This window comes from Panthera leo, chromosome B3, assembly GCF_018350215.1.
Source record: "Panthera leo isolate Ple1 chromosome B3, P.leo_Ple1_pat1.1, whole genome shotgun sequence".
Lineage (NCBI taxonomy): Eukaryota > Metazoa > Chordata > Mammalia > Carnivora > Felidae > Panthera > Panthera leo.
In genome coordinates this window covers 128,249,005-128,274,674 of record NC_056684.1, presented here as the reverse complement: position 1 = coordinate 128,274,674, position 25,670 = coordinate 128,249,005, and the positions used below count along the sequence as shown (strand labels likewise).

At 37.1% G+C, this 25,670-nt stretch overlaps 1 long non-coding RNA gene across 1 annotated transcript; it reads left to right on the top strand.

The window, feature by feature from the left end:
• Window positions 1–14,139: 14,139 nt before the first annotated feature.
• Window positions 14,140–23,015, top strand: LOC122221400. The gene is made up of 3 exons (XR_006203192.1): window positions 14,140–14,505; window positions 17,163–17,221; window positions 22,672–23,015. It is a non-coding gene; the product is annotated as an uncharacterized LOC122221400 (long non-coding RNA).
• The last annotated feature ends 2,655 nt before the right edge of the window (window positions 23,016–25,670 follow it).

Sequence of the window (25,670 nt, the reverse complement as noted above, 5' to 3'; positions counted from 1 at the left end):
TATTTGTAAATTTTATGCTTTACCTTGAAAAACCTGAACAAGTTAACTGAAAAGTACTACAATTAGAGATTTGAATGTGATAGTTAGTTGTAGAAATTACAAATAAAATAAGTTACTCTGCTAAAGACTGACCATAAAAAGGTGAAAGTAAAGAAAATAAGTTACTCATCATAACCCAAAGTATAAATAATCTACATGAGGAATGCATGTTTCTTTAAATAAAATTATAATATATTACTGTTGACCATAATAGAAGAGTTGAGTAAGCAAAATGATCCACCATGCTCTTGGGTTGGAAGATTAACAATCAATATGTATCATTTTTCTCCAAATTAATGAATGAATTTAGCAATTTCTACCTTTTTCTATGTAATGACAGCCAAATAATTTTTCGAAAAAAAGACAAGTAATATCAGCAAATGCACTCTTCTATATTATAAATATAGATGAGAAAAGAAAATTATAAACAATAAAAAATTATTAATAAAGTTATGAATATACTAAAGCTGATGATGTTTGTTCAGTAAGGAAGGGATAGGTTATTTGAAAACCTAGATCTTAGATACAAATAGATTATTGTTTGTATGTAAAAATTAAGAATTCTCTTTCCAGCATATACCATAGTAAATCCCTCAGGGAATACAAAGTTAAATGTAAGAAATTAAATCATAAAAGAGGAGAAAATGTAGTTAACATTTATTTATTGAGGATTGGGAAAAAAAGGTGTGTCTGTGTAATGTATTATTAAAAATTGTATGTGAGGGAGAAAAAAATAAAGAAACAGGCACCATTAACAAGGCAAAGAAGTAATTACAAACTGGGAGAAAATGACAACATATATGATGGACAAATGGTAAATATTCCTATTATATAAAGAGATTTTTCAAATTTGTAAATTTGAACAACATTAGATGTTGTAAGGAAACAAAACGACTAATGAATATTATAATCTTAGCCTTGTACACAGAGTAACTGCCACCTATATGTAAACTATTATCACTTTGTTAAAGGCAGTATAGCTAATTTGAATCAATAAAAGATAATCTGTTAGAAAAAAATGAACAATTAGCATCCATAGGGAAACAATGAAAAAGTTCAGTAGACTAATAATATGAAGACATTTGAGTAGTATAAACGATCCCACATGAGTAATTTATAAAGTACAACATTCTTACATATAATATTGCTAAAGTTTTTAAAAAAATAATAATTGCTGGATAAGATGTAGAAAGAGTATACTCACATAGATAGCAAAATTCTAAATATAAAACAATATTTGAAGTGCGGTTTTGACTACATTTAAAATAAAGAAAACACCAAAAAAGAAATATAAAGCAAACAAACCAAAAAACTTCAAAAATGAATATGCTGATGTAATTTCAACTTTAAAAATTTATTCTTTCAAAAAAAAAGGTCCAGAATGCAAAGATGTTTCTTTCAAAACCAGAACCACTCTGAATACCTAAAGTAAAGGTTTGAATAAGAATAGTATCTTCTTATAATAGAATATTATGCTCTTTAGAATGATATTATAGAATTAAAAAAAAAAACTTAAGAATCTGGGTAAAATAAGTTCCTTTTTTTTATAATTACAAGTGAAGTCAGGTAGAAGTACATATAGAAAAGTATCTAGAAAGAGGCAAATTGCATATATTACATATGCATATCCATTGGGTATTGATATTATGATTGATTTGTTCTTTATGCTGATCTTTTTTTTTTCTCTATTTTCCCGTTGTGAACAGGCATGTGTTGGGTAATTAAAATGTGACTTTCTATGGCAAAGAAGTTTATGCAGACTAATGATGTTGAAATCAAACTGTGTATTAAATGTTAAAGGATTGTTATAAAAAATTACATATGGAATAATTCTAAGATGTAAAAAAAAAAAAACGAGAGTGAATTAGTGTTCTCCAGTGGATAGATTTATAAGCAACTTCTTTTTCTTCTTCATCTGTATTTTTAATGTTTCAATAATGACTAAGAAATAAATAATTAAGTCAAGCTATTTAAAACAAAAATACATTGAATGCCGTTGAGGCCAAATTGCCATCAAGTGATTGATCAAATGGACCTCAATTTATATTTCCTTTTTTAATGTATCCAGTAAGAATTTCAGCTGCTGTGTTAACATTATTGCTGTTTTCCTTAATCTACTTTTCTCCAATTTATAAGTTATATCCTGCTTCCCCGGGCACACAGCATGAGCATCACCCTTGGGCTTGTCAGAAATGTAGAATCTTCAGCCCCACCGCAGACCTACTGAATCAAATCTGCATTATAGCCAAAGCTTCAGGAAAATCGTATGAATATTAATTTGTGTTGCAGTGAATTATATCAGTTGATTCTACTAAGGCATCAACTGCTTTATGGATGCCTCTTCTGACTAAGTAAAATAGCAAAATCATTCTCCCTATTCAGTTTTCATCACAACACTGACTTTATTTGATCTTCCAGCTTACATTTATTCCTTATTATATATTCTTTTTTTTTTTAACAAGCTCTGCTTTCTCTAAGTTCAGGAGAATTTAGTGAGCAGGCTTGTGTAGTTGTGAAAGTGTTAAGAGTTCAGAACTGGAAAGCAGGACAGGGTCAACGTCACAAGTGGAGGTAGGATCAGTTATTTATGCAACAAATACTTCTTGAACTTTTACTGAGCACCATACCCAGGGCACAAATCAGTGCAAAATTCCTGTCCTCCTAAAACTTTCATTCTACTCAGAGGAGACAGTAGAATTGCAAAATAAATAAGTTTAGGACATTAGACAATGAGCAGTGGCAAGGAAAAGGTAGTGGATGAGGGAACAGGGGACAGCTGGGGCCCATGTGGAGTCAGTTAGATGTGAGGATTCTACATTGGCTCCTTGCCACTGCTCTCCCATAAAAAATTGTGTGACCCTCTCCTGTGCTTTCTTCACAAATGTGCATACTCTGATCCTGTATTCAGAGGAGGAAACTAACACATTTGAAATCCCTCTAAACTATAAGCTGCTGCAGGGCACAGTCTGTGACAAAATTACCGCTCAGTCCACATATCATAATTCAGGGTCTGACATGTAAAAGATGATTAGCAGTATTTGATGAAAGTTCCTGGAATGGACAGGCAAGAGTTGAGGAAAATAAACAGAAAGTAGATAGTGATGTTGCCCTGGGATTGGAGGGTGGAAAAGTGGCTGTGGCAGCAGCCTCAAGAGAACGAGAGACGATGAGATGCTGGAGAGGACTGGGTTGAAATGGTTGGGTGGGAGGCGCTGATGACCTGAAGATATGGTCCCGAAATAGGGCTGATGAACAGGAAAATACCCGGGATTCAACATCATGTAGAGCCAAGGTAGCTAACTGCTTTGGGTCAAGGGAGAGGGGTAAGTAGAGATGGAGCCATGGTCAAGAAGAGGATAGACGGTGTTGGAGCACATTTTGCCATTATGTGATTATGATAACGGCCTAAGTGCAAATTAGCGGTTGATCATTCACTGCATGGAGCGTTAGGCAGGGGATGCCTTGACTAAAATCAGATTCTCATTAAAGACACTTCTGAGGAAACATAACTTTTAATGAGGGGCTTGATTAGTTTATGTTCTCCCGAGCAGCCTGAGAAGGGAAAAGATGTGGGCTCTCTGCCCTTGATGTCACGAGCCAACCGAAGTTTGATGATTCCAGATTTAACAGCTACCATGTCAGTGCGATGCCTGCCATTCTCACTGATGTTATGGGATCCAATTTAACTGCAGGCACAGCTTTTGATGAAGCCACATGACTGGCCACGCAATCACTAAATTTTACTGCTTACAAAAAAAGAGCTTTCTAACCGGATGGAGGTATACAGTAATGTTCTCATATGGCTTCATATTTTCTTTACAGGCTAATTCTGCTTGTGTATGTGAATCCCAAGAAACCTTTCAATCTTCCTTGTATTATCAGGCATGGATGAAAATTTACCAGGAAAATCAAGTCATTGAATGTATTGACTGCTACACTTTCTAGCTCACACGTATGGCAACCTAGCCTTCCACCCCTCCATCAAACTTCTTCCTTGGTCATATTTTACAGGTTGACATTTAACACAGCCCTTTTTTTTTTTTTTTAAGGCAGCAGTACTCTTGAAAAGATGTGCTTATGGATTTTCAAGTTCTCTTTCCTTTTTGTGATAAGGTTGGATGAGAATTACGAATGGATGTAATAAAGCCTTCGTCTGCATAACCATCCATGGGTTCTTACAAAATAGGGATTTTTCATAGTATAAACAGAAGCAATACGTTCTCCTGATTAGTACTTGTTGACTGCTTGTTGACTGCCTGGGAGCATAGGGCCAAGGCTGCTGAGTTATGGTCCCCGGTCTGTCATGAGCAAACTGTGTAACCTTGTTCAAGTTAGGTTACCTCTTAGCATTTCATTTGTAAAATGGGTGTAATCAGACCTTCCTGACAGGAATGTTGTAAGGGTTAATTAATTGCTGTTTGTTAAGTGTGCTGAGATTGTCAGATTAAAGCATTAGGGAAGTGTCAAGTTTGTGTTATTATGGTATTATTTTTCTTTGTTTGGGAGGAAATGCCATTTCTGTGTAATTTACTTTAACAGTAAAATAAGCCATTTTAATCAATGCACAATCAAGCCCTTATTCATGGAGGACAAGGGTGTATACACTTAGCAAGCACAGTAGTGTCAGCTGACCCAGGGCAGGAATCTGAAAATTCGGCATTGGATACAAAGAAAGCCTAGAAAATGAGACATGGGGCAATCAGAATCTGAGAGCCCAGGAGACTCAGGTTACAGACCCAATATAGTCTGTTAATAGCAAAGAAAAAAAAAGTCTGTAACCTTAGCAACCGATACCAAAAAAAAAAAAAAAAGTTACCCATGTTACCAAGAAATTTTTGAAGTGATTGCACATATGGCCCAGAAACTAAATATTACAAATATTTCATTAGAATCCAAAGGGAATTTTAAACATATGGAGTTGTTTAAGACTTCCTTAGTAACTTTAAAGTGTGCATGTTTGGATGTGATTTTATTTGTATAAATACATGTTAGTTATGATTTAGGCTTTGACTATTATGATAATAGCGGGTGAATCTTGATTTTCCCAAGAGAATGCTTAGAGTTACAACTGAAAATGTTATTTAGCAATATACATAAGTTGCAATAATTTTAAGACATTATTTTTCTAATATGTATATATATACATATAAAATGTATGTATGTTTCTAATATATATATAGGAAATATACATAATAAATAGTTTAATAAGAACTTTTACTAAAAAATTACAACCATTCAGCACAAATGTTTAAAATGAGGGTGAATAAAGTGTGACACTTCATTGATTATAGGTAGGTATTTTCTAAACAATGTCCTACAAATAATGACGGCAATAACTCTCATAAACACTTTTCAGTATTAATTATCTTTGTGTTATTCAAGAATCCTATGTAGTTATTCAAAATTCTACAAATTTTACATCTTTTATTGTCCACATGGATTTAACTATTTTTTTATTATTTTGCGCTAATACAGATGTATCTACAATCTCCATTTTGAAAAAGTACTGAAATAAATTTTCCATTTAACCAGTTTGCAAAGTCATATTGAAAGAGGGGCCATCCTCATACCTCAGTTGGACAAGAGCAGTGGGTCTCTAATGACCTCTCTGCTTACCCCTGTGCGATACAGAAGGCAGATAAATCTCTTTAAGATGTAAGTCAGGTCATGTCACAGCTCTGTTGAAAATCTGCTAGTAAGTTCCCACTGCACTGAAACCAAAATCCCACAGGGTCCTCCACAGAAGCTTCCATAGCTGCTTGTTTGCCCTCATCTCCTACATTTTTCTTTGCCTGCACAGCTCTGGCCTTATTGCTTTTCTTGGTGTACATGACAAAAACTGTACTTGGGCTTTCCCTATGGCATTTGTATTTTCTGTTCTTTCTGTAAACGTTCCTCATTCCCTTTTCTCAGTTCTGTGCTCAAAGACGACCTTAGAGTATTTCCCTAGAAATCGTGTGTTTTGGGGCACCTGGGTGATTCGGTTGGTTACGCTTAACCTTGACTTTGGCTCAGGTCATGATCTCATGGTCCTTGAGATGGAGCCCCTGGTTGAGACCTGAGTCAGGCCCTGTGGTGTCAGTTCAGAGCTTGCTTGGGATTCTCTCTCAATCTCTCTCTCTCTCTCTCTCAAAATAAAAAAACTTAAAAAAAAAATCTTTTGTGTTAACATCACCACTAAGCCATTTTCTTATTACCTTCTCTTACTTTTAACTTTATAACACTTCCTATCATCTGCCATATTATATATTCATCTCTCTTAGAGAACAGCTTGTTTAGTTCACTTCTTCAATGCACAGAAGACTATCCAGTGAATAATAGTAGCTTAACAAATATTTACTGAATACTTGAATGCATAGTGAGATATTGTCACGTTCCAAAATATTCTGTAAAATCTTAGTCATTACTAATGATGTTATTATTTATTGAATATTCCCAAATTAAAGTGTCTAGTTTTTTTTTTTATTTTTTAAAGTTTTTATTTCTTTTTTAGGGAGAGGGATAGAGAAAGAGAGAGAGAGAGAGAGAGAGAGAGAGAGAGAGAGAGAGAGAGGATGAGCAGGGGAGGAGCAGAGAGAGAGGGAGACAGAATCTGAAGCAGGCTCCAGGCCTCGAGCTGTCAGCACAGAGCCCAACATGGGGCTTGAACCCACGAACCATGAGATCATGACCTGAGCCAAAGTTGGATGCTTAATGGACTGAGCCACTCAGGCACCCCAAAGTGCCTACTTTTGATGTGGCTTAGCCGTTCTTGAAAACAAGTGAACATTTTATTAAGGAGAATCTGTTTTGACACTCTCCAGAGCTAAAGCTTATATTTTATGTGGCTTTAAACAGTCAGTGAGGGCCTCTGCTGCGGACTCAGCTCCAGAGTTAAAGTTTGCTCATTGGTGAAAGCAACCCTGTGGCCTGAGTGAATTGTGCTATTGTTCATCCTCAGACTTACACTTTCATTTTACTTTTCTTTCTTTCTTTCTTTCTTTCTTTCTTTCTTTCTTTCTCTTTAAACTCACACTTTTCAATACAGAAGAAAAGTTGGGTGGAAATTTGATGTGAAGCACGCAAGTTTCCTAGAGGCTAATTTTGCAAGACATTTTTTTATTTGATTAAACTGATATCATTTTATGGTTCCTGAGAAAATAAAGGACAGTGTATTGCTACTTATCTGAATGTTCAAAATCCTGGTTATCCTTCAAAACCAATCTCAAATATTGAGACCCCTTTCAGTGCTAACTGCTTCCTCCTTGATTCTCTTTCCATATACCTTTAGAACACATGGTACAAAATTTATATATGTACCTGTTTCCCAATCACACTGAGCTCATTCAGTGTAGTTCCATACCATATTTATCCTTTATCTCCAGCATCTATCTCTACATTTAGCCTGGAATCGCCATTTAATAAGTATGTGTAGAAGGTTTACATGCACAGACTTCTAATTGTTCGGTTTCTTACTCGTCTATCTTTAATCTGTGTATATTCAGATTACTTCCTAGATCCATTAGAAATTAAAAGCAGTTCTTAGAGCCTTTGGAAAGGTGTTGTGATATGACGTCATCATTGCTGTCATCAACAATGTATATAATTTAATTAAACACCTACTCTAACTCTGGGTGGTCTATGCATTGCTGAAAAGTTTCACTTGTAACTGATTTGTATCATCAAATAATAGTTTGGGTCTGCTATCACATGTACGAAGTGCAAACACTTTCCAGAGTAACCCTTTGATCAATTTCTTTTTTTGCAAGAAGAAGCATGTAAAATTAGGAAGAAAAGTATATTTCATTTATAAGGGCAGGGAATTGGAGTGTTGGGGTTACAGTGTTATTCTTTTCAGTGTTTGACTTTGAGCTAACGTAACCTATTTTATGCTTTCCATTTGTCATTTGTGAAAGAGGAGTCACAGATGGATGATAGCTGTGGGTGGGCAGAATAATATTCCACAAAGATGTTTATAGCAGATTCCTGGGAACCCGTGAGTATGATGCCTTCTCTGGAGAAGCGGACTTTGTGGGTGTGGTTCCGATGAAGGATTTTGAGTCGGGGACATTAACCTGGATTATCCTGGTGAGCTCATCCTGATCACATGATTTCAGCAGAAGCAATGAAGCTTCCTTAGCTGTTGGCAGGCAGGGAGGTGTGACTAGGAAGAAAAATCAAGGAGATGCAACATTGTTGCTGGCTATGAAGAGAGAAGCAGCCTACAGCCAAGGAAAAGGGTGGCCTCTGGAAACTACCAGAGGCAAGAAAATGAATTCTTCACCGGTCTCTGAAAACGAATGTAGCCCTGTTGAAACCTCGCGTTTAGTCCAGGCAGACCCGTGCCAGGCTCCTGATCTACAAAATGTAAATAAATTTGTGGTAATTTGTTACAGCAGCAGTAGAACCCTAATACGGTATCTTGTTGCTTTTCGCCTTGAAAATCTTCCAATTCCACCTTTAATATATTTAATATATTGTTTAAATCCCGGTTATCATGTAGCGAGGCTGTTTAAAAGTGACGCGCATTCATACCGCAGATTTCTGTCTTCTAAATGTATGCATTTGATATACTTCAGAAAAACCTCTCAATTCACTGCTTGAACAAAGGATTTTGTAACTAACTCCTATACTCCTTCTACACAATAGAAATCAGAGCCTGTGAGAGCTCATGCCATTTACTTGCGTCAAAATCTGAATGATGCATTGCATAAGTAACCGCATAATAAGGCCCTCATATTGTAATCTGGGTGGATGTATGCTGTGCTTTGAAAATCAAATATCGTTCCTTTTGACGTTTTGACAAGTAATTTCGACAACAATATACATTTGGCTAACTCATGAATGTAGTACTTCTCGTCCTCCGGATTGTGCCGGGTTTGCACTCTGCTAAGAATGACAACAATTAGAGAACTGACTCGCATCTGCCAAGTGAACAGATGGTCTTGTAGTTTAGAGGAACAATGGTGAAGAAAGAAAAGGCAAAGGGGTGGGAGGGAGAGCCGGTAGGGTGGGATAAAAATTTTGCAATCCAAAATAGCACTAATATGTCTAAAGAAAGATGTAGACAAAGGCATGTTACAATTTATTATTGAGAGGTATAAAAAAAAAATAAGAGAAAGGTCTTGCTTATTTCACCCTTCTTTCATACTGGCATTGAATCAAGTTCCAGGGTACTTGAGATCTGTAAGCTTTAAAACTAATATTGACCACCTCATTTATGGAAATGGTTATTTTATTTTATTTTATTTTATTTTATTTTATTTTATTTTATTTTATTTTTTAATGTTTATTTATTTTTGAGAGAGAGAGAGAGAGAGAAGGAGAGAGCGCACGAGCAGGAGAGGGGCAGAGAGAGAGGGAGGCAGAATCCGAAGCAGGCTCCAGGCTCTGAGCTCTGAGCTGTCAGCACAGAGCCCGACTCAGGGCTCAAATCCATGAACCGTGAGATCATGACCGGAGCTGAAATCAGGTGCTTAGCTGCCTGAGCCACCTAAGCGCCTCTGGAAATGGTTATTTTAAAGTATTATCAATGTATCATTTGGGATGACATTTTGCCCCTGTTGTCTATATACTTCTTTTTGTTGTTGTTGTTCTTTTTAGTTTATCTGTGGAATGAATAGAACACAAATAAGAATAAGGACTTCAGTTCTCATCAACCTCAAATATTTTATACAGATCCCCTTCCTAGGAACAGTGAAGTAATTGTTTTCTTTTATCTCTTTGGAGTCATTTTACCTTCACTTGGTAACATGGAATATAGGTGCCTCTTTAGAAAACACTTCATTAAATAAATAGGTGGTGCATATGTGTGTATTTGTGTTGTGTGTGCACTTGGGCATTAGGTAACCCACAAAGATGGTCCTACGTTCTTGCCGTCAAGAGTCTGGATTACATGCAAAGTCGTATCTTTGAATTTAAAAATATTTAGACTTATCAACCCGTAAGGATCCCCTTGCTTAAGCAGCTTTCGTGTAGAGAAGACTGAATTTCCAGTTAGATTATATCAAGGACAGAGTCTGTACTTAGATGCATAGTCTTAAAAACTATTCAGATATTTATTTTCTCTTCCTGGAAGAGTACTTATGGTACTTAATTACCAAACTAATTATAATAACTCCCATTGTAAGTATTTTGTTAGGCTCTGTGTTAAATATTTTATCATATTTTATCTCATTTAAAATTCAGAAAAAGAAGGCCGCTTGGGTGGCCTAGTCGGTTAAGCATCAGACTCTTGATTTCGGCTTAGGTCATGATCTCATGGTTTGTAAGTTCGAGCCCCACATCGGGTTTAGCATTGACAGTGAGGAGCCTGCTTAGGATTTTCTCTCTCCCTCTCTTTCTGCCCATCCCCCACTCCCTCTCTATCTCTCTAAATAAATAAACTTAAAAAACAATTTTAAAAAAAATAAAATTCAGGAAAAGAATATTACATGTTATCTCATTAAAACTCTGGCATAGGTTTTTCCCCTTTTTAAAGATCAGACAATGGAGGTCTTTGCAGTTTGAGAGACTTTACCCAAAGCCACACATTTGGCAAATTGGGAATGGGAATTGAAAGTTAGGTTTACTTAACTCCAAACTCTCTACTTCAGTTTTCAAATTAGTTAAGGTAAGCTGGGGAATGAACACAATAGATGGTAAATTTCAATGGTTTAACGCCATTGTTCACTGTTCGTTTATGTGAGTTGAGTGACCCGCTGGTGTTAATGTCTGCAGGACAACCCTCCCCATAGGATCACACACAGAGATCCAGGCTCCTTGGGCCTTGGTGCTCAGCCATCCCCTACCGAAGACCTTGCCATGGTCTGTACTTCCAGAGGAAGGAAAAGAGCAAGGAGCAACGCCCACGGGAGGATTTGACCAACACACTGCTACTTGTGTTCCTTTGGGAAAAACTTAGTCACAAGGAGTTTTGCATCTCAAAAGAGGCTGGCAAAGTCATCCAGTTGTTTGACCAAAGAAAAGGAGGGACTTTAGTGAACATCTAGCCATCTCTTTAGCACCACTGTTTAGTGTGTTTTATTAATGGATTTGTGAATAATAAGGAAGCTTCAGAGTGGATCTTCAGTGATTTGTGAATAAGGCTTAAATTATTTTTCTCACCCATACCTAACCCACAGTACAGATCCCTGAGAGCCTTTTGTTCTGTCCTTTGCCTACAAGAGTTGCTTGATTGATTCCAATGGTTTGAGGGGCTCCTTGGGACCTGTGTTCTTTGTGTTGAATGGAGGAAACATTTACAGGTTGGGGAAAGGGTGAAAGGCAGGTTCTTTCCCCCCAGGCATTGTCGATTAGGTTTCCTCTTAACATTTCGGAGGTGTTTATTATTGGAAGTTACACTACAACTAACAGTTAACATTGTTATCATTAATTAATTTCAATGAATTTTTATTTGAATTAAATTAAATTTAATAAAGAGTTTTAACATTTAGGCAACTCAAAATAATAATCTCTAGTGTCTCTTTGTTTTCCAATTAATGTCAAAAAAGATTCATTGTTAGAACTGGCCATAATAGGAGATCAGAAGCAGCTCAGCTATTTTCAACTACTTAGAATGTGAGAAAGGCAATTTACAATCGTGCCGTGATTTTAATGGTACCGCTAAATAAAAACAGTGCCTCCTTTTTCCATCATTATCCTCATATAAAATGTTTCATATAGGTGAATTTTCCATATACACAGTACAAAACTTAACAATAAAAACAGGAGACCTTTCCTAAATATTTTGCATAATTTCTTTATAATTTAAATTTATCATGATATCATAAACTTGTAAATGTAACTATCCATTATCGTTATTTTCTAAGATACTACAGGACTGCCCTTTTGAAGCCAGAGATGCCTGTCCCTGTTTTAACAAGTCCCAAACCACTTATGTATCTTGAAATTTTGTTTTTATTTTTTATAGTTTTTTTCTGTTTTCCCTTCATTTAAAACACATTTCATATGTTTCAGATGTTTGCATTTAATATGTTTTATATGGATATAAATATATGTTTTATATTTATATTTAATATGTTTTTATGATATACATACATAGTGTCATACATTGGATAAATACTATGCAGATTGCATTTATATATTTCTACCAACCTGGCTATAATTTCCTGCTAATCTGTCTGTTATGGGATGAAAGAGCAGCAGATCAGTATGAATTGTGTTAATGATAAGAATCTAAAATGAGTGCAATTTACTCTCTGCAAGGCTTTCTGGTATGTAATGAACACAAACGTAGGACATGGTCTAAAATGTTTTGTACAAATAGCCTGGTCTTTTTAGGCAAAGGGAGACCTTATGCTTTGTTTCTTATTTTTGTTTGTATAAGGAACATGATGGAGAAATAAGTCATAATTACAATATTATTGATCCACTTTGATCTTCGTTTCTCTCTCCTTTCCTTGAATATATCTCCATTTTATTTTTTTTTATTTATTTTTTTTTTTTTTAATTTTTTTTTTCAACGTTTATTTTATTTTTGGGACAGAGAGAGACAGAGCATGAACGGGGGAGGGACAGAGAGAGAGGGAGACACAGAATCGGAAACAGGCTCCCGGCTCCGAGCCATCAGCCCAGAGCCCGACGCGGGGCTCGAACTCACGGACCGTGAGATCGTGACCTGGCTGAAGTCGGACGCCCAACCGACTGCGCCACCCAGGCGCCCCAATATATCTCCATTTTAAAGTAAAAACTGAGCATGTAATTTTTGCTTTTTAGGCAAGGGACTATTTTCCTCTCCTACAGCATATCAATAAGATTAATGGGGTTTCTTTTGCTTGTTTTTGTTTTTGTTTGTTTATTATTTTGTTGTTGTGTTTTACAGAATTACACTCAGGTTTGACATTTTCAGTAACACTCTTCCCTCTCCCTCACTTACACTGAGCTATCCTTAGGTCTTTATCTTCCTATTTTCCATCTTTCCTTACAGGTTTTTGTTGTTATTGTTTTAACAATGGCTATTTTCTTTTCAATTGTGAATGAATGCCTCCTAATTCTGTCTCCGATATTTTTTTTCTCCTGAAAACTGAGTCTTGATCATCTTCCATCAATACCTATCCCTCTTATTGTAAAAAATCACCTTACTATTATTATCTGAAAACTAAATGATATGATCATTGTTGTGCCAAATTAAAAATTTTGGTAAACATACAATTACACTCCAGGGAAGAAATTGCATTTCACAGACCTGTTCTAACCTCCTTGACCCATTTCCCCTCTGTACCATTTCCCTTATCTTCTGATAAACCTCATTCTATCTATTACTACACCTTTTCCTCCAGAGAAGTCCTGATGTCAATTATAAATTGTTGGAAATTTAAAATAACAATTTATAAAACATAAACTAAGTACAAGGCACTCCTGTAAGCACTACACACACATTATTAACTTACTGAGTTTTATTATTATAACACATCTAAAATAGTCCTATAAATATACTCCTTGTTTTATATATGAGAAAACCACATCACAGAGACATCTACCTATTGGTCAAACATTGTTGAGTTGGATCTTACACTCGGGCAGCCTGGATCTGGAGTAATGTTCTATAAGGGGCAGAAATTAACTTCAATGTTATTGACTCCTTACTGCCCATCATGCTATGAATTAGTGATTGCAGTATTTTTAAACTTATCTTCTTCCCTAATCATATAATGAAAACTTTTGCCCTACTTTAAAAGAATTGCAAGCATCAAGGACCTCACAGGGTGGTATTTGTGGAGAAGAGCTCTGTTGATTGCCTAATGTTAGATCCCATATGAGTCTACTTGTACAGTGCCAGGCTTAGGTACATTTTCTAATTATTCCCTACTGCAGTCTGTGCCTGAGACAAGAAATCAGGGGTCTGTGTTTGCTTCACCCATTATTCCTTCATTCATGTGTGCATTTACCTGTTCACCATTACTCCTTTATTCAGAAAACATACATTGAATGTTACCTAATCTCTAAGTACTATGGTTGTTTCTGATTTGATTAAGGGAGCTCACAGCATTTGGGAAAGCTAGAGACACAAATAGCTAGAGTGCAATTGGTAAGAGTCACAATATGAATAGGATAGAATAGAATAGAATAGAATAATAGAATAGAATATGAACAGATTGCTATGGAAACATAAAAGCGAGAGGGACTTGCTCCACTAGTTGTCTTGTTGCTCTATGGGGAAGGCAAGAGGACCAAATCTTGTTGAATATGTTGGATTTCAGCACATAAAAATGGGATATGTATCGTATCAAGTATGCTCAGAAGCATGTAGGGCCAAGTATGTCCGGGAACTAGAAAGTGTTTAAGTGGCTGAGGTACAGGATAACTAAAGTTTAGGATACTTGATGTGAGGTGGGGCAAGTTAAAAAAGACAGGTACCAACTGCAAAGAGCTTTTGAGCTACCTAAGAGCTCTAGAATATTCCTTGTAGAGTGGGCATGACATGATCACCCCAACTCCAAGCTGTATGAGAAATAAACAGGAGCCGCAGAAATCATATAGGAGGCGGTAAGTTCCAGGGCTCACATAGAGGTGGTGGGAATGAAAGGCAGGGAACAAATCTAAGAACCATTTAGGGCCAGAATTGGTTTAATGTTTATTTTATCTTAGAGAGAGAGAGAAAGTATGAGTGGGGAAGGGAGAGACAGAGGGAGACACAGAAGCCGAAGCAGGCTCCAGGCTCTGGGCTGTCAACACAGAGCCCAAAAGGGGCCTCGAACTCATGAACCATGAGATCATGACCTGAGCAGATGCTTAACGGACTGAGCCACCCAGGCGCTCCAGAGCTAGAATTAACAGATGTGAACAGGTGTGAGGAATGGGGCAGCAGTAGGAGTGTAAGTTCTATCACATGGATTAGGAAATGCAGGGAAAGAAGGCTTTGAAATGAGATGAAGATGTGCTTAATACTTACAATGTTTAACTGGAAGCACTTACAAGTATCCCAGATACAAGAGTGCAATGCATTTCAGTCTGGAGAGAAAGAGAAAAAAAAAAAACGGGAATGGAAATATACATGTGAAGAGCTGTAATCAAATTGGTGATACTTGAAGCCAACAGAAATTGATAATTGCACAGAAAAGAGTACAGAGAGGAAAAGGAGAAGAAAATTGATGACACTTTGCTAGAACTGAAGTGGCAAATTGAATTTGTTTCACCAGTGACAAGTTAAGGAACATTTACCAGAATGCTTGATAGATTTAAAGGATAGAGTTTCTTTTAGTCGCACATCTTGAAATTTATTTTTCTTTACCACACTATTGCTACTAAAATTTTAAGTCAGCTATATAATAGCCTTAACATTTATTTGCTTTTGTATGAGTACCCCTCCTCTGAATATTGTTCTTTGAAGCAGGGCTCTATGAATATAAGATCTATATGGTTTAAAGCTCTCTGTTCTCAGGATGTGTTGGGAAGGAAACTTATTTTGCAATCAGTTTCAGGCATAAAAGGAGGTACTTTTTATTAAAACAACAGCGTATAATTTTTTTTTTTTGAAAGCTTCTTGGACTGGGGAGAAACTTGAACTAGGAATTAAAAGACTTGCAATTTTATTCTGCCTGTGTCCGTAACTTTGCGAAGCTCACAAGTCATAGCACCTCTTTGAATGGTGCCCACAGGGGCTGTAAAACAATGTAAGCCATGACAAAGATCTTTCAGATGTCCTCGACTCTGTATTTCTATGATAATCTTTCTCCATCTTGAAATTTTGCCAGCTATTCTCCATGTTCCCTTTTCTCTAAACTTGGCCTTTATGTAGCTATCACGACACTGAGACCCTAAAAAGAATTAACTTAGCTCTGCCTCCTGCAGTTGAGTTTTAAGACGTGGCTGGCTGGTCTAGATTTTCTAATTACAAGTCAAGTTAAAGGCATGAATGAAGCTTGCACTGGTTACCGATATAGAAAACAATGTACAGCCCAATGCTCATCGTTGAGGAGTTTACATTGACTGAGACAAATTCTGTCTATGGTCTCGTGAACGACTCAACAATAAATAAAGGCCAGAAGTTTTCTCTGATCATGAGTTTAATCAATCATGATCTCACTTGATTTTAATCAGTTTCATTACTTGCCTGTAAAAGGAAGGTGGGTTAACTTGCAGTAATTTTTGTCATGTGAAAAATGCACATTTAAAACTGTTGTGTTGGAAGTTAATAAGGGAAGAACCTGGTAAGCATTTACACCACCACTCATTTTGCTTTATAAAATTTTTTAATGTTTGTTTCTTTTTGAGAGACAGAGAGAGAGCGCGTGAGCAGGGGAGGGGCAGAGAGGGAGACATAGAATCCGAAGCAGGCTCATGGCTCTGAGCTGTCAGCATAGGGCCCCAAACAGGGCTCAAACCCATGAAACATGAGATCATGATCTGAGACCAAGTCAGACACTTAACGAACTGAGTCACCCAGGCGCCCCTACTCATTTTGCTTAAATCTCACTATCTATGCCTATGTTTGCATTTGACAGGACTAGACTAAGCCTGAGCTTCGTAAAGCCCTTTAGCTTGTAGAAGACAATGGTAATAAGCAGATGTGGTAAAGAGTTATACAAGGCAGGGCGCCTGGGTGACTTGGTTGAGCATCCAACTTCGGCTCAGGTCATAATCTCACAGTTCCTGAGTTCTAGCCCCACATCAGGCTTGCGACTATCAGTGCAGAGCCTTCTTTGGATCCTGGGTCCCCCTCTCTCTCTCTGCCCCTCCACCTCTCTCAAAAGTAAACATTAAAAAAGAAAGTAATTATATAAGGTTATGACATTGGGTATGATCTATAAAACTTTGCAAAAATATACACTATGAGCCAATTTATGAGTCATAATTACTGATCTTTGCTTCCAAAATCACCTTAAATATTTCAGGATTAACCAAATTTGAATTGACACTAAGCCCTTTGACATCAGATATTGTGTCTTCTTTTTTTTTCTTTCTTTCTTTTTTTTTTTTTTTTTGTATCTGTAGAATCTATTCCAGTGGGCAAGATATTCATCAGCATTCAAAAAATTTGCTATATTATAGAATATTAATGCTAAATTAGAATTGTTCATACTTGATTTTTCACAGATACTTATTCACTCAGTATATATTCATGTGTACTTACTATGTGTCAGGCACTAAAGATTATGCATGGGGGAGACAAAAAGTAAACAGCAGAAATTTATTTTTTACAGTTCTAGAGCCTGGAAGTCTGAGAAGAAGGTGCCAGCATGATGGGATGAGAACCTTCCAGGTTAAAGATTCTCATTTTGTCCTCACATGGTGAAAGAGGGTAGGGATCTCTGTGGGTCTCTTTGTGGCACACTGATCCCGTTCATGAGGACTCCACCCTTATGCCCTAAGGACCTCCCAAAGCCCCATCTCCTTATAGCATCCCATTGGGCATCAGGATTCCAACACTAGAGGGTTATGATAGACCACAGCACTCACCCGCTACATTGACTACAATGTCCTAATGTACCATTATAACTGTTCAGTAATGCGATAGGTCATGAATGAGTTACATATACCCTGAAACACAAGTCTTGGTTCCAGTTGTTTTAATACAATGTGAAAAAAAAAACACAAAATTGTAAGAAATTAATAAAAAAATGTACTTTGTGAATCATCCTTAGGATAGACATACTGGTAGGTATCATGTCAGACCGTTAACTCCAAGCTGAATACCCATGTTTGGTGATAATGTTGACCCGAAAATCTCAGAAGTTATGCAAGGAAAATGTATATAGACAGCAACACCAAAATAAAAGTTTATTTGGGAGGAACTCCAGACAAGATAGGGCTGCTTTATACAGACTTTGTGAACTGTTTATAAAGCAATAAACATGCTTTTATTTTTTGATAAAGCAGAAGTAGTGACTTCTCAGGGGTGTGTGTGTGTGTGTGTGTGTGTGCGTGTGTGTGTAAGTGCATACGCACGTGCACACAAGCGTATGCGTTTGCTTCCTGTGGGAACTGGAGCTTTCTTGGTAGAGCCTCAAAATTAATTTTCCAGCATCAGGGGTTGTGATCATCAAAGGCATGTCAGGTTTATGGGCTTCTCTCATTTTATTGATTGGTTCAAGTTACACTATTTTTAAGGATTTTATTTGCATTCATAAGGAGAAGGCAAGAGTGATTTAGTTTAAAATGTTTTTATTTTTATAAAGTAACTCTGAAAAATATTATAATATTTTACTTCAAATATCATTTCATGTCTACAGAATTAGGATGAACTTTATAAATAATACAAAGATACAATATAACCATCGCAGACCTTGAAATTTTCATAGCAGGAATATCATATGTCATATATTTTATCCTCTCAAAATAGACTGAGTAGAAGGAAATCTTTTGACCAGTTGGCTTTGTAGTTCATATGCAGAATGAAACTCAATATGGGATAGATCCCTGTTCGGGAGAAAGAATCCCCTTTATACCCTCTAATAATGTAGTTACTCCAACTTAGTAACTTATGCCTTGAAAAGAAATTTAATAATGTAGGATGTCTAGTCCTCAGCAGTAGGCTACCATCCCCTATTCAAAATAGGTGAATATTTGACTAAATGATAAGAAACACAGCCAGTAAAAGTAGGTGAGAATCAATTGGGTCATTTAGCTGGACCACACGTTCAAAACAAACTCCAAACCTATTTGTTGTGTTTGACTTGGTTTGTTTTTTTCCACGTTTCAGTTCTTCCAATGTACTTAAGATCAACCGTAGCTGTACATCAAAGCAGAATCTCTCTTCAATAACCCAGGCACTTTTCCAAAAGTGAAGTTTAAACTTATTTTGGTGTAATCTGTTTTATATTTATACATCTTAACTTAGAAATCTCTTCCTAATAATCCAATGGAGAAAAAAAAAATGTCACTTTGACAAATGGTGTTAAAGAAAGTGGCTATCCCTACGTTCAGTAGAAGCAGTGGAAGGAATGCCCCAAGGCAGAGTCCCAAGTCCTTGAGGGGGAATGCTAGTGACGTGAGCTGGAGGCAAGGATAGTGATACATAGGTTACACATTAGCAGCCGGGGGCACAAGACGCTGACCTTGTGGCTTCCAAGACCTTGAGGCTGACATATCCAGAGCCACAGGTGCAGGGCATGTGCTCTTTTCTCCCACCTCTGCCCCAGGGTGACCCCTACACTCCTTATAATGCATTTGCCTTGCAGTTATAGCCCCCTACCCCATCTGAGAAAGGCTGCCTTGACTGTTCTGGTACAAACATCGTAGGGTCAAAAACTCCCGCTCCCAACCTGTGGAGAAGTCCCCCAAATGATTGCAAGCTGCCTCCATTTAGAGACCACCCCACTGTGAGTCTCAGCTCCTCCCAGCCCAGAGAGCTATAACAGATACCCAATCCTTAAACAACTTAGGGCCAGTGCCACCTCCTGGAACTTGCCTGCTCTCCCACCTTGAGAGTGTACTTTTGCTTTACTCAACTGCTTTGTGGTTGCTGCTTTCCCTGTGGCTGTCTTTGTTCCAGTGGGATTGTTGGGTATTATCTTTTCGTGGGAAATCCAAGAACCCAGACCTCCATTCACACACTGCAGACTCTCCTGCTGGAAATACACATGCAAACTAAAAGTAAAATTAAATCCCTATCAGCACTGTATAAAAAAAAAAATATTGAAGATGGTTCAAAAACACAAATATAAAATTATAAAACTTCCAAAAAAAGAAAAAACAGAAAAAAACATGGGAGAAAACTCTTGGGATCTTGGGTTAAGCAAAGATTTATCAGCTATTACAACAAATCAAAGTCTATAAAAGAAAAAACAGACTACATCAAAATTAAAAACTTTTGGGGCACCTGGGTGGCCCAGTTGGTTAAGCGTCTGACTCTTGATTTCAGCTCAGGTCACAATCTCACAATCTTAGGTTGTCAGATCAAGCCCTTCTATGGCTCTGTGGAGTCTGTTTAAGATTCTCTCTCTCCTTCTCCCTCTGCTCCCCCACTCCCACCGCTGCTCACTCATGCAGCTACTCTCTCTCTCTCTCTCTCTCTCAAAAGAAAAAAAAATTAAGAACTTTTGTTCTTTAAGAGACACTGGTTAAAGGATAAAAAGACAAGCTGCAGATTAGGATAATATATTTGTAAATCACTTATCTGATGTAGGACTTGTATGCACACTACATAACAAATTTCCAGAACTTAATAAGAAAACAAACAACTCAATTCTAAAAAATGGATGAAGGGTTTATATAGACATTCCACCACAGAAGATAAGTGGATGGGAAATATGCCCATGGCGGGAAGTTCAACATCATTTGTTACTGTGGGAATGCAAATTAAAACCATGATAAGGTACCAATATGTGTGTGGTATGAAAATGGCTTAAATTAAAAAGACTGACCATACCAAGTGTTGGTGAGAACATGGAGGTATTTGGACTCTCATACATTGCTGATGGGAATGAAAAAATCATACACTTTTGAAAATCATTTGGAAGTTTTATAAAATGTAACACTCACACTTGCCAGATGAACCATCCATTCTACTTCTAGGTATCTACCCAAGAGAAAAGAAAGCACGTAGCCAAACAATGACTTACATACAAATGTTTATAATGGCTTTATTTGTAATAGCCCAAGGTTGGAAACAACCCAAATGTCTGTCAACTGATGAATGGATAAACAAACCAGTACATTCACACAATACAATACTACTTGCATTAAAAGGAATGTACCATTGATTCATACTATAACATGAATGAATCTCAAAATAATTATGTTGAATACAAAAAAAAAAGACAGAAAAAGAGTACTTATTGTATGGAACAATTTGTATATAATTCAAAAAAATAAATATTAACGAGAGTAAATAAGTGGTTACTTGAAAGAGAGGAGCTTGAGAGACATTACGTTAAGGCATGAGGAAACTTTTTGGATCGATGGGTAAATTCATAATTTTGATTGTGGTGATGATTTCAAACTTACAAAATTGCATATCTAATGTATGCAATGTAGGTATATCCATTGTACACAACAGAGTTGTTTAAAAAAGTCTTGTCAAGAGTCTCACAATCAGGAAGTCTCTGAACTTCTCAAGTTCTAAAAGTGACTTTATTCTGAGATGTTTTTTTGAAGCCCACTCTCTACATTTATTCATATTAATATTTGTCATATCCATGGTATGTTTCTGTATAAATGGGGGTGTGTGTTATATTACATATATATCATTATGTACATATGTCATTTAATTTATAGACTACTCAAAACACATGGTTTTGACTAGCTGCTGGTTATTGACTCCTTTTTATTTCTAACTTGATATTTTTATTTATTTATTTTATTTGTTTTTGTAATCTTTATTTATTTTTGAGAGAGAGATGGAATGAGAGTGGAGAAGAAACAGAGAGAGAAAGAGACACAGAATCCGAAGCAGGCTTCAGGCTCTGAGCTGTCAGCACAAAGCCTGACACGGGGCTTGAACTCATGAATGGTGAGATGGTGACCTGAGCCAAAGTCGGACGCTCAACTGACTGAGCCGCCCAGGCGCCCCTCTAACTTGATATTTTTAAAAATTTTAAAAAGAACATAGTGACTGAGGCTTCTAATCACTATGTGGGGGCTATTTCTCTCCTTTCCTTCTATCCCTGGGAGAAAATAACAACTCAAAGGCCATGATCATGAACTCTGAAAAAGACCTTTCCCTTTCCACTACATGGGCCAATATCAGAGAAGTTTCATACCCGTATGAGGCCAGGTGTTACGCTGGCTACAGGATAGCAGTGGACTGGAATTCAGTTTTGCAACCCTGAGTTGTATCAAGAGTAAATGATATTAATGTAGCAAAATCTGAAAAGTAAAGATTTTGCCAATGTATACAACATAAAATTATTATGAAGGAAGCTGAGTGAAATTGTAACTGATTTTTTTCCTTTAAAAAAATACAACGATTAGATCACTTCAGTTTCATGAGTGGCTCTTAATCAGGGGTGCCCATCAAATTTATAGGGGGAGATTTTTCAAAATGCACATGCCTGAACCCTCATTTCACACCCATTGGTTTGAGGAAAGGGAGACAAAACATGGAAAAGTCCCAAAAGTCATTTTGATATGAACTGCCAGTAGCAAACACTGATTTAGAAGAAAGAGATTAAAACAAAATGTGTCTCTATCACTAGATAATGGAAGGACCACAATGATCTCATCAGCTCCCATTCTGACATTAAAATAAATAGCATAACCTTGGCCATGGAGCTGATTATGCTCCAGTTGATTCAAAACTATTTAGTGTATTGACAAAGTTGTATCCCAGCCAGGTAGGAGGGAAGGTGTAAAGTATAAAAGTGCCTGAGATAGCAGACAATTTCACCACCACTGTGTTTTTACAGATTCTCAGAAGCTAGATATCATGGACTTAAGTATTTGAGTGTTTCATTTTGATTTCAAGGAGGTTTCAGTTCTTATATGCCCTGTGAATCATTGGGGTGGGTGTATTCGATTCTGGTAAGCTCTGATATGAACACATTGCTTTCAAACTTCAGTTGCCCTGGAGGTGTAGGCCTGTGCAATGTATTAAGTTGTCCAACACAGAGATGTAGTAGACAACTTTAGAGCTTGAGAGCATTTTATATGTTTTATCTGTAATAATGTTTGCTCTCCATGGGGTGTATAACTTGATTGATAATCTGCACACAAAGTTCTATGGTAAACATGTTATTTTAAATATATATTTTTTCTCTTTGATGTTCACAGCAGCCCTGTGAGGTATGTGTTATTAACCCATTTTAAACCTGAGAACACCAAAGCATAAGAGAAGACCAGGTGATGTTAAAGAGGAAACAAGAATGGCTCTAGCTTAACATTGGAAGGGACTTTGAGCAAGAACAAATATAATAGGGCAACGATTTTCCCATTGTTTCCACACAAAGTACTCTAATAAGAGTTTAACTCAGATGAAGTAATCATCACCGTCATCATCATCCTGGATTTTTGAACATCTGGCACTAGAGGGTTTTATTTATGAATATCTGTAATGGTTATGTGTCAACTTGAATGGCCATGGGGTGCCCAGATTAAACACTATTTCTGGGTGTGTCTGTGAAGAGTTTCTGGATGAGATTAGCATTTGAACTGATGGATTCAGTAAGGTAGAACCCCCTCCCCAGTGTGGGTGGGTGTCATCCAGTACACTGAGGGCCTGCCTAGAGCAAGAGCCTGAGGAAGGAAGAATTTGCCCTCCACCACCACCCCCCCCCTTTTTCTTTCCTGCCTCACTGATGGAGCTAAGATATCTCATCTCCTCTCTGTCCATGGACTGAAACTTACAACATCAGAGTTCCTGGTTCTTGGGCCTTTGGACTCAAACTGAATTACACCACCAGCTATCCTGGGTTTCCAGCTTGCAGACAGCAGATCATGGGGCTTTTCAGCCTCCATAGTTGTGAGCCAATTCCTATAGAAAAATCTCATAAAATATATCTGATATATAGATGAATCTGTTATTTCCTTGTGACTGCAAAGCATCGTCTGATTTTGTTGAGGAAGATGTCTCTATCCCTAAAGGTCAATTAAGGTGGATTAAATCTACCTAAAGGTAGATTAATGGCTAACAGTCACGTTTCTGGTATGAGAACTCTAAGGACCAACTTGGTCTTTAGACTCTAATAAAATGTGGTCTAAAGATGTCATTTCTTTCTCACTGTTCTGATTAACTGCTCATATGGATAGCTGATTACTACATTGTCTGAAAAATTAATCAGCAGCCAGTTAAACAATACCTCTGATTTGGTTTAGGAGCACTTGGCCAAGAATGAGGAAAAAAATGTGTCAAATACCTACTGGTAACCAAACCCCCATGGTCACTGCTGAAATCTCATCAGAGATTGTTTTGACATTGTCCCAAAAATCAGATACCTGGAACTTAAGGAAATGAGGTTATTTAATCTAGCAAGTTCTGTATAATGTTTCCAAACAGAGTTGGTATGTTGTATTCTGTGGCAAGAAGTCTCCTGCAGGACTGGATCATGACTGGGGGCAGATTGTGTGAGAAAATTCAGATAAAAAGAATGAGGTGGATATATAGCAATTTCTTTTTTAGCTGCTTCAATGACAGCACAATTCTCCTAGGCAGATCATGGCTTGCCTCCTGTTTCAGTTATAAATTGCTATGTATAGAAACAATCCAAAATTTAGTAGCATAAAACAACTATTATTTCTCAGAAGACTTTGGGTTGTCTAGAATGTTCTGCTGTCTCTGCACCATCCCTCTTAGGTTACTTACGCGTCTCCTCTGACCTAGTGGGTCTGTTGAGGACTGGACTCAGCTATCGTGCCAGGATGGCTACATATGTCTCTCATTGTGGTCTCAACATCTTTCTTCACACATGTTCACTCATCACTCAGGAGCCTCAACAAGACATCTAACATAGTGGCTAGGTTGTAAAACGTAGTATTCTAAAATAATTAGGACTCTAGATGTTCAGCTTGCATCACACATTATAAATGTCCCATTGGCTAAGGTAAGTCACATGGGCAAGACAACAGTCAACGTGGAAGGAAATTACACAGGGTGTGAATAGAAGGAAGTATGGTTCACGGTAGGCCACCTTACACCAATCTAACATACCTCCTGAGTGGCAGCTCTCTGGACCTTGAGCCAGATACTAAATCTTTTTGGCATCAGTTTCCTTTTTATGTAGCATAGGTTTAAAAATAGCACCTGTTTCAGTGACATACAAATTAAGTGGGTTAGTAAGTGTAGTATTTAGAATGGTGCCTGAAACACAGTAAAAGCTGTAAAAGGTTTTGTCCTTACTATCATCACCATTGTCATCATTGTTATTGTTGTTGCTGAACTTTTTGTGCAATATTTTTACCCTGTTATAGTGTTATATTATACATTAGTTCATCTATAGGGTCTCCAACCCCTGAGACATAATTCTGTCTTGAGGGATATGACTGTCTAAAGAAGATGGCACACAAAAATACAGAATTCTAATACAAGATGATTTAAGAGGGATTAGAAAAAGGTGCTTTAAGGAGCAAAGGTACATTTTCTCAACTTCCCCTATTTAAAATTTTACAACTGTCACAAACTAATGCACATTTATGTCATGCAATAGTTTCACACACAAGCATAGAAGTCAATTCTAAATGTGTCTAAACAAGCATACCAATATTAAGTTAATTATCAATACCTTTACCCCTTCATTTAACATGTCAGATTTCTCATGGCTCATAGTTCAACATTTCAATGTATTGGAATGAAGTCTCACTCTCATTCTGAGTAAAGGTCTAAACTAAGAAACCAGAGATGACAGTGACCCCGATCTCTAAGCAATTTGATTGTATCAGTGCTGTTAAAATCTTCCTACCGTGTCCTGGGAACAATTCTTATAATGTGACACAGGGTCTGGCCTACATAGAAGGAAATGATGAAAATAAGAGTGAACATTTATTCAACCTTGTCATGTGCAGGCTTTATCCTCAGTTCTACATGTGATTCTTATTGAGAACCCTCTGCCCTGGAATGTGGTCTTTTTTTCTTTTCCAGCTGATCGTGGTTCATTTTATTGGTGTTCACAGATCTTCACTCTCCTATCCCTATCGTGGGTATGCATTCTCACCCCAGTCTACTCATGTTGGGTTCAGCCAATGGAATGTGAGTGAACACAGCACACACCTCATCCCAAGCAGAAGGTGTACTGTCACTGTCACCAGGTGGTTGCCTTGTCTCCCTTTCTCCTTCCCTC